The sequence below is a fragment of the Nuphar pumila genome, chromosome 7 (assembly GCF_984573655.1).
Source record: "Nuphar pumila chromosome 7, dmNupPumi1.hap1.1, whole genome shotgun sequence".
Classification (NCBI taxonomy): domain Eukaryota; kingdom Viridiplantae; phylum Streptophyta; class Magnoliopsida; order Nymphaeales; family Nymphaeaceae; genus Nuphar; species Nuphar pumila.
The window spans coordinates 95,458,515-95,472,869 of record NC_143255.1 but is presented as its reverse complement, the minus strand read 5'-3'; positions in this window follow the sequence as shown (position 1 = coordinate 95,472,869).

Sequence of the window (14,355 nt, the reverse complement as noted above, 5' to 3'; positions counted from 1 at the left end):
ATCCAATAAACAATAATATATTATTCGTGGAGCAGGATGATCTTTAGGAATATCATGCAAATAGCAGGGAAAAAGTAGAAATGTTAATGAACCATAATCAATGAAATGGGAATAGGGGGGGTGTGATGCAAAGCACCCGCTCATGCTGCTACAATATACCTGTATTGAGAGATACATCCAGAGAACGGAAGCCATTCCCAAATATAAAATAGAGCCATTAAAATGAGTGCTGAATGAAAATCCATGAAAACGAGATACGATATTTTGTTTAAAATTGCAGAGAAACACACAGAATTGTAATGAACAGAATATAAATAAAAGAACGAGTGTCAACATCAGGCAATAGAGAGTGAAACAACATTAAAAGAGCAGGAAAAGGTAACGATCATAACCTTTCATCAAACAGAAGAATAATTATGCAAAGATCCAGAGCAACAAGAAACATGGGAAATCAAGAGGAAAACTCAGAGGAAAATTACAGGAAAGGGAATGGGTGTTCGATAAATGAAGAAGAATAAAAATGAGAAGTAAGACATCATGATAGAAATCAAAATATAAACAAGAAACTAAAATCAGGAGGAAAATCGGTTTATAAACAGGAAATTGAAAATCCAAGGGAAAATCGAAACTGAAAGGGAAAGATAAGCTCAAATGCAAATCATGATCCAGATGGAAAACGAAACAACATAAATAGCGAAAAAATGATGAAAAAGAAAATAAATAAAAAAGAAGAAGAATGTGGGAGCATAATCGTCCCATTTGCTGTAGCATTAGGTGGATCGACACTGCTATATGCAGGTCGATCCCACTATGAATGCAAAAAAAAAAAAGAAAAAAAAGGGGAAAACAGAGAAAGAAATTAAGAGGAATAAAACTGAAGCAAAGCAATGCAGTAAGAAGATATCTACGAAAAATCGGAGATGGAAGGAAACAGGTTTTACTTACTGTTTTATCCGATCGAGTATTGATGCCTCTTCTAATACTTGAAAAACGGAGTCCAGTTCTTTCAATCGATCAAAGAAAGATTGGAAAAAGAAAGAAAGAAATGGGGAGAAGAGAAGCGGAAAAAAATCGAGAAGGGCCAGAAGGGTGGATGGGTGACAATGCTCTTTTGAGGAAGGAGTCCTCAGCTTGTTTATATAAGAGATGGAGGAACGATCGAGAAGGAGATGGTTAAAGATGAACGGGGGAGGAAGAAGAGGGCGAGAGAGATCGAGCGAGATCTGCAACAGGAGGCCGTTGTCGATCGGACGATGCAGAGAAGAAGGAAAAAGGCACGGGAAGAGGTCGTTGGAATTTTTTCCTATTTCCAAAAAGGTGATTCCCCTTTTTTAAAATTTTTTTATAAAATGGTTTTAAAAATGAGGTTTTCGGCAAAATGGCTTCAAAAGGCTTAAAAGTCCTTCGTTTTCCTTTGTAATTTTTCTCAAGTTTTTTTTTTTTTTTGGTTTTTAGTTTATTTTTCAATTTTTTTGTATTTTTAGAATAAAATCCTAAAGCTTTACGAGAAATCAAAGATTTAAAACTAATTTTTTTTATGTTTTTGTAAAATATTTACAAAAGGGAAATTTTCAGAGCTATTTTGAGAAAATTTCTTCAAAAAATGGATTTGTGTCTGAATTTTTGAGAAATATTCAAGGTTTACAACCTCGAACTGAGAAATATAGGGCCGAGGATCCAACAGAGTGTCGGATGAGCCGCCCGAGCCTTTCAAAATCATTTTTGGTATTTTTGTGATTTTATTTTGGAAATCGGACAACGGGGCTCAGATTTGGATTTAAAATACTAAGTTCAGACCCGGAGTTGAATTTGAATATATCAATGTGGAATTTAATCTAAAAATCTGAAGAAAGACTGAAATTTAGCTTTGAAATCACTTTGATCTTCTCAGAAAATAGAGTTAGGGGCAAAAGGGTCATTTTACGAAACTTTGAAAAATTTGGGGTGTTTACAGATTGTTACTGAAAGTGGGACCGGTTATGGTCTGTGTGATCTTGTAGTTTACAAGGTTGATAGTGGAAAATCTCAAGCGGGTTTTGCTTGGGGACTGGATGTAGGTCGGGTTTGACCGAACCAGGATAAAATCTTGTGTTCTTTGTGTGTTTGCTTTGAGATTTGCAAAATCATTCAATATTCCGCAGAAATTTTTAAAAGCACTATTCACCCCCCTCTAGTGCTCGTTGCCTCGATCCTAGTGCACTTTCATTTGGTTTCAGAGCACAGGTTTGCTATTACTTTGATTTGACCATCATCTAGCATGGCAACTACAACATCTCAGCACAAAGAAGGAAGCTCCTCTGTTTGTCCTTCTCTCTTCGACGGAACAAACTATGGATACTAGAAAGTAAGAATGACAATATTCCTGCAATCCATGGATCTCGATATCTGGAGAGTTGTTTCAGAAAAGTACCAAACTCCATCAACTGATTTCAGCCGATGGACCGATGATGAAAAGAAGACTGCTTCACTTAATGCCAAGGCAATGAATGCCTTATATTGTGGCGTTGACAAGGTAGAGTTCAATCGCATCTCTCAATGCTCTACAGCTAATGAAATCTGACATACTCTTCTCGTAACTCACGAAGGTACGTCAAAGGTAAAGGAATCTAAAATTGCTTCTTTAGTTCATAAATTTGAATTGTTCAAAATGAAGCAAAATGAATCTATATCGGACATGGTAACTAGAATGACCGATATAACTAACACTTTGAAATCCCTTGGAAAAGAATATTCACAAGTGGATTTAGTCAGAAAGATTCTAAGGTGTTTAACTCCTGAATGGGAGAGAAAAACTACTGCTATTGAAGAAGCAAATGATCTCAATACTCTCACTCTTGAAGACTTAGTTGGTAACCTAATGGCATATGAGGTCCAACTTCAAGACAGACAAGAAGAAGAGCCTAAAAAGAAGTCTCTTGCTTTTAAGGCTACTTCTGACTCAGAAAATTCTGAAGAAGATGAAGATGAAGATATTGCCCTCATCACAAGGCAATTCAGAAGATTCATCAAAAAGGGAAGATTTCAAAGGCAAAGAAAGCAGATTCTTCCATTCCCAATGAAGTAAAGTGCTTTAACTGTAAAAAGGCAGGACATATCAAGAAAGATTGTCCTCTTCTCAAATTCAAGCCCAAGGACCAATTCAAGAAGAAAAAGACATTTCAAGCCTGTTGGGATGATAGTGACTCCTCTTCTGATGAAGAATCAAATGAAGAAGTCGCCAACATGTGTTTTGTAGCACAAGAAGATTCGGTAAGTCAATTTGACTATGATGAGTTATTTGAAGCATTTAATGATTTATATGCTAAATTTAAGAGTCTTAATTCTAAAAATAAAGAGTTAAAAACTGAAAATTTAACTCTTGACTCTCAAAATAAAGTGTTACTTCAAGAAATAGAAGATCTCAAGAAGGAAAATTCTTGCCAAGCACTTGAGATAAAAGAAATTGGAGTTAGAACCAATCTCTTACAAAAAGAAATATCTAGTCTTAAAGAAAAGTCAAATGATCTTCTTTCTATAGTGACCAAATTCACAAATGGTCAAGAGAATCTAGAAAAACTTCTTGGTTCTCAAAGATGCTCGGTTAATAAAACCGGATTGGGATATAGCTTCTTTGATACTCAAAATAGACCAAACTATGTGGTGAAAAATCAAAGACATTATTCTCAACCTTTCGTTCATAAAACTAAATTTTCTAGTTCTAATAGAAATGCATCTAGAAATGTTTATTCTAAATCCTTTTATAGAAAGAATACTTATTATCAAAGGAAACCAAAATCCAAATGGATATGGGTTCCTAAGACTAACTCTCATGGACCCGAAAATAGAAAGGGGTCAAATGCTCTGTTTTCTGATTTTGTTGTAGGTACACAACATAAGGAGCAAATGGATATTGGACAGCGGTTGTTCCAAACATATGACTGGAAGGCCGGAGTTATTTTCCACCCTCCAAAATAAGGATGGAGGAACCGTCACCTTTGGTGACAATAACAAGGGAAAAGTGATAGGTATTGGTAATATTGGTAATCCAAAATTTCTCTTGATAGAAAATGTTCTTTTAGTAGATGGTTTAATGCATAATTTAATATCTATTAGTCAACTATGTGATAAAGGTTTTCATGTTTCTTTTGAAAATGATTTATGCTTAATTTCTGATTTTCAATCTAAAAAGATCATTTTTAAAGGTAAAAGAAGAAACAATGTGTATGAACTATATCTAGATGAATTACCCTCTTTTAATGAAAAATGTCTTATTGTTTTAAATGAAATTCAATGGTTATGGCACAAGAGACTTGGACATGTTAATTTTAAAATTATTTCAAAATTATCCAAGAATGATCTTGTAAGAGGCCTACCTAGAATACCATATAAAAAGGATCACTTATGTGATGCTTGTCAAAGGGGTAAACAAATCAAGAGTTCTTTTAAAGCTAAAGATATAGTTTCAACAAAACGTCCTTTTGAACTTTTACATTTAGATCTATTTGGACCATCTAGAATTCAAAGTTTGAATGGTAGCAAGTATGCTTTTGTTATAGTAGATGATTATTCTCGGTTTACATGGGTGATTTTTCTAAAAAGCAAAAATGATGCTTTTTCAGAATTTTCTAAACTTTGTACAAGAATTACAAATGAAAAATCTACATCTATTATTAAAATTCGTAGTGATCATGGTGGTTTACATGGTATATCTCACAACTTTGCTTTTCCTAGAGCGGCTCCACGAAATGGAGTTGTTGAAAGAAAGAATAGAACTTTGCAAGAATGTGCTAGAACCATGCTTCAAGATAAAAATTTACCAAAATATTTTTGGGCTGAAGCAATTAATACAGCATGCTATGTCTTAAATCGTGTTCTTATTCGACCAATTTTACATAAAACATGTTTTGAATTGTATTATGATCGTATACCAAAGATCTCATATTTCAAAATTTTTGGTAGTAAATGTTTCTTGTTAAATACCAAAGATAATCTTGATAAGTTTGATTTAAAATCAGATGAATCAATATTTCTTGGATATTCTTCTAGAAGTAAAGCATATCGTATTTTCAATAAAAGAACATCTTGTATTGAAGAATCTCTACATGTTGCATTTGATGAGAATTGTGAGCAGGTTATTCCTCTTAGCGAAGAAGAAGAAGCAATACTTCAAGAAGAACCCTTGATAGAGAGTATTTCTCAAGAAAATATTCCTCTTCAACCGGTTTGGAAAGAAGTTCCTAATCATCCACATGAACAAGTTATTGGTGAAATAAAGAGTGGTGTCCAAACTAGAAGGCAGTTAGAAAAATATATTGCAAATGTTGCTTTCATATCTAAATTAGAACCAAAGAATATCAATGAGGCATGTGATGATGAATTTTGGCTTTTGGCCATGTCTGAAGAACTTAACCAATTTACTAGGAATGATGTTTGGGATCTAGTTGATAGACCAAAGGATCATCCAGTAATTGGAACAAGATGGGTCTTCCGAAATAAGCTGGATGAAAATGGTGAAGTCATTCGTAACAAAGCAAGGCTAGTGGCACAAGGCTATAATCAAGAAGAAGGTATAGATTTTGATGAAACCTATGCACCAGTGGCTCGATTAGAGTCAATTCGTATGATGCTTGCTTTTGCTAGTTACATGAACTTCAAGTTATATCAAATTGATGTTAAGAGTGCATTTTTAAATGGACACATCAATGAAGAAGTTTATGTAGAGCAACCCCCAGGCTTTGAAAATGAGAAATATCCAGAAAAGGTCTACAAATTGAAAAGAGCTCTGTATGGACTCAAACAAGCACCAAGAGCGTGGTATGAAAGACTACGAAATTTTCTAGAACAATCTGGTTTTTCCATTGGTCGGGTAGACTCCACTTTATTTATTAAAAATCTTAATTCAGATATTCTTATTGTGCAAATTTATGTTGATGACATATATTTGGTTCTACTAATGATTCTCTTTGTAAAGAATTTGCTAAGGCTATGCAGGAAGAGTTTGAAATGAGCTTGATGGGGAATTAAACTACTTCCTTGGACTTCAAATAAAGCAAACTGAAGAAGAAATCTTTATCAATCAGGCTAAGTATACAAAAGAACTTCTCAAGAGATTTGGGATGGACTCATCGAAATAAAAAAGGAATCCTATGAGTACAACTACTTCTCTTGATAAAGATGAAAATGGTAAAAGTGTAGATACTAAGCTCTACAGAGGTATGATCGGATCTCTATTATACTTAACTGCTAGTCGACCTAATATTATGTTTAGTGTTTGTATGTGTGCAAGATTTCAAGCTAATCCAAAGGAATCTCATTTAACTGCAGTAAAACAAATTCTTCGTTATTTGAAAGATACTTCAGATTTCGGTTTGTTTTACCCAAAATCATCTTCCTTTGATTTAGTTTCATATAGTGATGCAGATTTTGCAGGAAGTAAATCTGATCGCAAGAGTACTAGTGGAACTTGTCATTTCTTGGGAAATTCCTTAGTCTCTTGGTTTAGTAAAAAGCAAAATTCAGTATCACTCTCAACAACTGAAGCTGAATATATAGCAACTAGCTTAGCATGTTCACAAGTACTTTGGATGAAACAGACCTTAAAAGATTTTGGTTTGAATTACTCCACAACAACTATTTATTGTGATAACACTAGTGCTATAAATCTTTCGAAAAATCCTATTCAGCACTCAAGAACTAAGCATATTGAAGTTAGACATCATTTTTTAAGAGATTGGTTGATATTTTGAAATGATCTTTTTAAAACAATTATTTTCAATAAAACTTTGGAAAATCGTCAACCAAAAATATAAAAACCGACTTTCCACAAAGTGGTAAGTACGGGTCGAATCCTCAGGGAACAGGAATTAAGCACAATTTTTCTAGAAAGTTTAATTTATTAATGACAAATGTCAATCTACAATTATCAAGTTAATACAACTACAATTAATCACTAAAAGGAAAATAAACAAGCAATCAATCTTCTGCTCCACACCAAGGGTCTTTCCGTCTTTTCGCTAATTATTCGCTCCTCACACTTGGAAAATATTCCTGGAAACTAAATATTCTTTATAACTTAAAAATACAGAAAAATACAAAGTTAGTATTCTATTCTAATAAGGCAAACAATAACTAACACTAATTCTACTTTTACGAAAATAATAAAACAAATGCTATTTATCAAACAAAAATTAAATAAAATACTAAATTAATTCTAAAATTGACCAAATTAATTCTACTAATGTTGTATGATGATTACGCAACTCCTAAAATGCAAAAACTACTGAAAACAAGTCTAAATTGCCAAAAATAAGAAAATTACGAAACTGCCCCTAACTAGTGTAAAATAGCATTCTGACAGGTTATCGGAAAACCGTTGTTTGACAAAGCAAACGAGGTCCGATTTTCCCGAAATTTATTCTGTTCTGCAACTTCCAGATTAAAAAACTGACAATTTTTAAAGAATTGAAAAACAGTATCTGGAACTCCAGATATAAGCGTTTCAAATCTGGGAAAAATCAGGATATCGCAAGTCCTGTAATTTGAAATCCAGAAAAAGCAGTTTTCGCAAAACGCTTAAAAATCAGACCAAATCAACTCCGAATGAGCTGAAATTTGGTCTGCAGTTAAATAACACGTCAATAAAGTGAATAGAAGAAAAAAATTTGGAAAACACAGAGTTTTTGCACAGAAAATAATGCTAATGCGACAAGGCAAAAAACTGGTTTTTATTTGAGTGCACTATTCACTTTAAGAATCTATTTTAACACTCTAAAAGACAAATCAAACCTAATGCAATCTAAATGACACTGTATAACAGTGTATATGCAGATGACTATTACGAATATGCTAAATGTACGACGAGCAAAACACGATAAGCAAATTATGACTAGAACTACGTTAAATAACAATGCAAATGCAACTATGCTAATCAATAAAATGCAATATGCCTACTAAGTTAACGAATATCTAACTATCATTCAAACCATCACAAAACACATTTCACACATACTAAACAAATACGATACACGTACACACACTTCTACACTAAAACTAAATTAGATAAATAAACTAATTAGTATAAAATCAAAAGAAATAATACTAAATGAACTTACTTCACTAAAGAACAAAGGTTAGGGTTAGGGCTCACTCTATTGACTCAACTAGGCTCGGTTTTGACTTAGATAGGTTCGGGTTGGTTTGGGAGAACTCGGTTTGGATTAGGTAGGTTCGAACTATGTTTGACTCGACTCGGACTAGTATGGACTTGGTTTAGGTTTGACCTAACTAGTTGGGTTCGATTGACTTAGGTGGACTCGGCTAGGTTTAGCTAAGGTTGGGTTGACTAGGTAAAGGTTGAATCGACCTCGGGTTTGTTTTGACTTTGACTTGGGCTAGGTCTAGGTCTTGGACTTAGGCTTATTAAGACTAGGTTGAACTCGGTTTAGGGTTGACTTAGTCAACTAGGTTCGAGTTGACTTAGGTTCAACTAAGCTTGACCCAACTTAGGTTTGACTAGGCTCGAATGGGGTAAGGTAAGCTCGGTTGACTCGACTTGGTTTAGACTAAGGGTTGACTCGAGTTAGGTCTAGGTCTTTGACTAGGCTCGAGTTGTATTTGACTTGGGCTAGGGTTCAAGTTGACTTTGACACAAGGCGCACCTAACCAAGTCAATCTAATTGACTAGGTTAGATTAGGTACAATAGGTAGGGTCGGTTGACTCAAACTAAGGTTGACTTGACTAGACTCAAGTGGGTTGAACTAGGTTTGATTCGACCTAGGGTTAGGGTTGACTGGGTTAGGGTTAGACTAAAGTAGTAACCTCTTAATTCCTACAATTAATTCAAAGTTAACGATTTTAATGGAGAAGGTTGGAAAAGGAATGTAATAATTACCGATGTTCAAATTTTGAAATGCTTTGGATTCTCAAAAATCGCCACATTTAAAGAGGGAGTTACACTCCTTAATTGCCTTTAAAGCTCCTTTTGGAAAAATGGAAAGACCAATCTAAAAATACACGATTTTTGCTTTTCAAGATGGAATTAAAATACTTTTAATACTCTATGGAAATCGTGTAGCCTAGATTGGAATTTTTGTTTAATGCCAAAAACACTTTCCAAAGTTAAGGAGTAACTCCTTCTTTAATACCCATTCAAAATTCAAATTTTCCTTAAATGCCTCACTTCTCAAAAATTGCCAACCTCTAAAAGGGCTACTTTCTAAACTAATATAATTAATTTTTACCTAGGGAATAAAGGAATTTAAATAGCAAAACGATTTCCTAGGATTAAATACTAACCTAATCCCCAAAACCTACTTAATTAACCCCTAAAAACGGCTAGGAAAGAAAACCCTAATACATTAAACCTAGACACCTTCCTAACTCAATTAATGACAATTAATAATTTCTAAAAATTCGACCAAGAGCTCAAGGGGAGCTCTAATGGCTGCCGCCCCTCCTTGGGGAAGAAGAATAAAAAAAAAATGAAAAGAATAAAAAAAAAACTTAAACTAAAAAAAACGACTTACTAAGGAATCTTATTTTGATAGAACTAAATTAAAATATGATGAAAAGAACTCCTAACTCCCCTAAATGCAAACATGAACATCACTATGCTGGAGTTTATTTAAAAACGTAAAGAAAATAAAAATTCGACTCTTGTAATTTTTGTTTTTCAATAGATTCAAAACACCAATAACACAAAATGCTAAAAACGATTATTTAGAATTATCCTAAACGAATTAAATGAATTAACACAACTTTATAATGCTGTTAACACCTAAAACACACAGCGAACACACGGTTTACCAACATCAACACACACATTTAACAAGAATACAAAGATCGGCTAGAACAATCCTATCCGATTTTTTTTCTTTTTCAAAAATAAAATCAAAACAAAACACAAACACAACCCACGAATAAAATGAAATTTCCTAATGAGATTTTCAGCAAAACAACACAATACCCATGCTGGACAAAAAAAAATCAGAACTAGAAAAATATTTTTGTGAAAATTAAGAATCGGCTAGAATAAGTCTAGCCGATTTTTGGATTTTTCTTTTCAATTAAAACCAAATGCAACCCACACAAAAACCGAATAAGGTAACTCAAAATGAACACTTTTTTTATTGGATTTTCTGTAGAACAGACCCAAGAATCCCTAAGAGAAATTTGAAGGATCGGCTAGATGAAGATCTAGTCGATTTTAATTAAAAGAATGAAAAATCTAAAAAAATCGATTTCAATGAATCAAACAAACACATAAACCTAATCTAACGTGCTGGCCTATGCACGAAATCTAATCTAAGGTTGAAACAAAAAGAAAAATAAGAAACACACCGAAAATAAAATAAAAAAAAACCCACACCCAATTCGGTTTTATCTAGAAGAGAAGGAAGAAGAAGACCTACCTTTTGGAAGATCCGACGACCGGGGGGATGAAGAAGAGCGGACCGTGGCTGGAGATGGACGTCCTATACAGTTTGAGAATGCTGTACTTCACCAAAAACGGCACCTTTTGCAGTTGCTACACGTTGGAGATCCACCGACGATGGAATGTGAGCCGATTCTCGATCGGAGGGTGTAGAAAGCCGAATGGAGGTAGGGCCGGCTCACCTTGGTGGTGTGTTGCGCACTCCCGCCCAAGGTTAATGGTCTCCACCTCTGCTACACCTGCAAAAATACAGAAAAATGGTGAATACTACAGCAAGGAACAAGAAAGAAATGAAAAGAACACAAAGGGGATCGAGATATGCTTGGAAACCAAGCATAGGCCGGTCTTCAATGGCCAAAACGTTGGGGAAGATGGAGAGGAAGGAGCTGCTGCTGTAGAGTCACTGTAGGGGGCGTCCAAACACAGCCAAAGACGCCTAGGGCTTCTCTAAAAAGTATATTTATACTTTTTGGAATTTGCAAAAACACTGTTATAAAAAATATATTTTCTAGGCGCCTCTTTCTGGGGGGTTTTCAGAAAAACTTTTTGAAATGGATATGGATAGGCGTGTGGGTTGGGTTTTGGGCTTTCTAAGAGTTGATCCAAGGTCCAATTGACCTAATTGGGTCGGATATGGATCCGATCCACCTCGAAATCCGTGCCCAAACACTGAAATAGCCATAACTCTCTCATTTTAACTCTGATTTTTCTGAAATTCGAACCATAGCCCCTTACTATCAAAACACATCTAAAAATGGATTTAAAACCTTAAACTTGATACAAAATGCATGAAAAACATGTTTACATGATGTGCATTTCATGCATCATCAAATACCCCCATGCTTGAATGTTTGTTAGTCCCTTAACAAACCCTAATTATGATATGCAACGAAGACAAGAAATGCTAAGCATGAATGCATAATACTAACTCACTTTCGTAGGAATCACGGTTGCATTTAGCGTATGCAACAAGCCCTTTAAACCCCTAGCTTACACTAGTGGACGAGTAAGGTCTCGTGAGGGTTTGCAGAGATGCTACCCACAAACATCAATGAAGCGCGAGGATGATTTTTCAAAAGTATTAGGCTCTTAAGAATGCAGTTGGAACAAATATTTCATGTAATTGACATTCTCAAAACAAGTTTAAAAATCTCATGCCGCCACAGTAAAAATTCTTTTCCTTCACTTTTCTAGTTCATGATTTTTTTCTGAAAGTCAAGTATTCTCATGTTTTACTCATTTATTCTCACTTGTATATTTTCTGCACAGCAATACACATATATGCTTAAGCAATGAAAATTTTCTCATTTTGCACATTCATTTTCTTTCATTTTCACTCTTTTTTTAACTTTTGATCTCTTGTGCATTCTTCTCATATGAGCACTATTTTGAATGGTCAGTTTTCGTGACCCGTGTAGCGAGCTTTGGGTCAGTGGCTCCCAGGCTGGCCAACCTTAGGGCACTAGATACAAAGTATCCCTCGGACTTAATTGCTCGAGTCACTAGACCTTCTATTCTAATAGTTTACGTATAGTCTGCCTCTCGTCCTGTGCAATGTCTCTATCTCTTAGGCTTTCTATGCAGTCCATGTAACAAGCTTTCGAACCGGTGGCTCCCAAACCAGCTGGCTTTGGGGCACCAGGTGTAAAACACCCTTCAGATTCTACTTACTCGAACTACAAAGGCCACAGATATCGACTTAGACAAGAAGATGATCTCCTTCGTTATCCTTTTCGTTAAGATACTCAAACACTTCATCTCGTGTCTGAGTTCCACTACTAGGATTCACGAAGACATCAACAACTAAACGTAGCTCTATTCTTTTAAACGCATTTTTTAAACACATCTTTTCATTGCTTATTTCTTTCACAAAACATACTGTGCATACTTATACTAAAGTGATTCAAAATTGTCTAACAATCAAATACTATCTTTTCTTTGACTTATCTCCTAAACAACTACTCTATTTGACTCAGTTCAAAAAATAAAATTTTTATGGGGCTTAAAAATTTATAAACTGTTAGATTATGCCAAAAACAATCATATATGCTACACTTTGTTCTCAAATGCCTACTTTGATTACCAGTCATAAAAAAATTTTGAAATTTTTGTGTGCATGCATCTACATGCATCTAAACCACCCCCCCATGCTTGAATGACACTGTCCCTAGTGGCAAACAAAATGAATAAAAATATACTGCAAATGCACACTAAAAGACACTAACAAAAATATGGGAGAAAGGATAGATACAACCTGATTTGCTCTGAGCTTCTGAAGTTGATTTTCATCTGATCCTTGAATTCTTTGAAAGCTCTTCTCTGTACCTGGTAATTGATACACTAAATGTTAAGTTCATCCTGCATACATCAAAACACAATTTAGCACATGTGAAATGAAATACTAAATATATAAATACTCTGAAATGAAAAATAAATAATGTACATATGATACATCCCTCTGGTCGAATCCTCATGCCTTCGTGAGATGTACTATCTCACACTCACCATCCTGCAAGGCATCTGAAATGAATGGCTTCAGTCTTTGCCCATTTACCTTGAATGTACCTTGCGTCATAGGATCAAATAATGTCACTGCTCCATGGGGAAATACTTCTTTCACGATGTAAGGACCTGTCCATCTCGATCTCAACTTTCCTGGGAATAAATGCAAACAAGAATTGTATAGCCACACTTTCTGGTCTGGCTCAAACACTTTCCTGGAAATATGCTTATCATGAAATGCTTTCGTGCGAGCTTTGTATAATTTGGCATTCTCATACGCATCATTCCGGAGTTCCTCTAATTCTGAGAGTTGCAGTGCTCTCTCTTTGCCAGCTTGGGTGAGGTCAAAATTCTATTTCTTGATAGCCCAATACGCTCTATGTTCTAGCTCGACAGGAAGATGGTATGCTTTCCCGAATACAAGGCGATACGGGGACATGCCAATGGGAGTCTTAAATGCAGTTCTGTATGCCCAAAGTGCATCATCTAATCGCTGGGACCAATCCTTGCGGTCCGGACGAACTGTCTTTTCTAAAATTCGCTTAATCTCCCTATTGGACACTTCAACCTGTCCACTAGTCTGCGGATGATATGGAGTGGTGAATCTATGATTGACAGAATATCTTCTCAGAAGAGAAGTTATCTGTACATTCCTAAAATGCTTGCCACCATCGCTAATCATCGCACGTGGCACACCAAAACGACTAAAAATGTTGTGCTTAATGAACTTAAGCACTACTCTGTGATCATTGGTCTTGGTTGCCACAACCTCGACCCACTTGGACACATAATCAACAGCCACCAGAATGTATAAATTTTCGAATGAAGGCGGAAATGGTCCTATGAAATCAATGCCCCAAACATCAAAAATCTCGACTATCAAAATCGGAAGCAAGGGCATCATGTCCCTCTTGGACATGTTCCCAATCTGCTGGCATCGCAGGCATCGCCCACAGAACTCATGAGCATCCCTGTGGAGTGTAGGCAAATAAAATCCTGACTGCAAAACCTTTGCAACCGTTTTCCTACTGCTAAAATGCCCTCCACAGGCTAATGAATGGGAAAAATTCAAAATGGACTGGTACTCCTCCTCCGGAACACATCTCTTAATGATTTGGTCAGCACAGTATTTGAACAACTCTGGTTCATCCCAATAATAGTGTCTTACCTGAGATAGGAATCTCTTACGCTCATTCTTGTTCCAATGCTCAGGTATCTGCCTCGAAACCAGATAGTTCACAATATCTGCAAACCAGGGTAACTGCGATGTACTGACTGCCATGATCTGCTCGTCGGGGAAAGAATCACTGATCGGCTTCTGATCCTGCGTGGTCTCCATGATCAGTCTGGAAAGATGGTCTGCTACTACATTCTGACTTCCCTTCTTATCTCGAATCTCAAGATCAAACTCCTGTAGTAGTAGGACCCAACGGATCAATCT